Source organism: Nycticebus coucang, chromosome 9, assembly GCF_027406575.1.
Source record: "Nycticebus coucang isolate mNycCou1 chromosome 9, mNycCou1.pri, whole genome shotgun sequence".
NCBI lineage: Eukaryota > Metazoa > Chordata > Mammalia > Primates > Lorisidae > Nycticebus > Nycticebus coucang.
This window is the reverse complement of record NC_069788.1, coordinates 16,770,095-16,771,256: the sequence shown is the minus strand read 5'-3', so window position 1 is coordinate 16,771,256 and position 1,162 is coordinate 16,770,095. Positions and strand designations below refer to the sequence as shown.

At 32.2% G+C, this 1,162-nt stretch overlaps 1 non-coding gene across 1 annotated transcript; it reads right to left on the bottom strand.

Annotated features, from left to right (window-relative positions):
• Positions 1 to 878: 878 nt before the first annotated feature.
• On the bottom strand, positions 879 to 950 carry LOC128595235 (small nucleolar RNA SNORD65). Its single transcript, XR_008382880.1, has one exon. It is a non-coding gene; the product is annotated as a small nucleolar RNA SNORD65 (small nucleolar RNA).
• Between the last annotated feature and the right edge of the window lie 212 nt (positions 951 to 1,162).

Sequence of the window (1,162 nt, the reverse complement as noted above, 5' to 3'; positions counted from 1 at the left end):
CCCAGTGTAGCCTAGGGAATCCTCAGATTTTAAGCTCTAGATGTTTTTCTAACATATGTATCTGTATTCAGAAACTGCCAATATATAACAGCAATTTGTGCTTCTATAATTATATGAAGTTTCATTTCCTCAGATTATTTTTAATGATGAATAAAGCTGTCCTACTTTGCTTGGTTCTTTAAATTCACTCCTGAATTCTTTTGTATCTCTTTTAAAACACGACAGAATATTAAATCACTTTGAAAATATGAAGTATGACTGAATACTGTAATGTATGGATAACAGTCAGTTTTCTATTTGAAAGAACAAATTTAATAAGAGAAAATGTAGTTTTTAATACCCTATAGCAAATCATATTTTATGGTAAAATGGATACCTAGTTAATGCAATGGAATTTATTATAGAAATTGCTAGAAATGTTAAATCAGTGGCCTGTTCATATTTGAAACTTTGATCAATATAATTCAATGCACCCCTTAGGGCATGATGGGAGATTAGTGTTGCATACTTTATAATTGTTTGTAACTCCAGGCAAGGAAAACACACAGTCACTTATACTTGATGATAATATAACAAGAGACTGAAAATCTGATTTCCAGGTATTGTTGCATTCGAGGGAGTAGGTAATCACAAATACTATTCATATTCATTAACTTACATGTGCTTGCAGACATTGTAAGTTCAGTCAATAATAATGGCTACATGATGTTTGCATATAGAATATGTCAACAAAACAATGTCATATTACAAATGCAACTTTTTTATCTGTGAGCACACACACAAACACAAATACGTATGTAAATATGTGGATCATTTTATAATGCACAGGATTCTCTTATGCATGCCTTTTTAAATGTTTAATTCTTAACTTTTTTTATCTTCAGAAAACCACTCATTGACAACGACGTGATTTGCCAGTAATTTCATCTGTTTGGATGATGTCATCATTTGATCCCCAATACATTTTTGATAAATGCATGGGTACAAATGAGGAAATTGACTAACATCTGTGTTAAAGTTTGAGTGTGAACTGGGATTTTATTTTTTAACTAAAGAAGTACATCGTGACTTAGAATCTTGACAGGCAGCCCATGAAAGCAGCACAGGGATGCCTGTTTTTGGTTAGGGAAATGATACCTGAAAGTACAGCAAGGGATGGGCA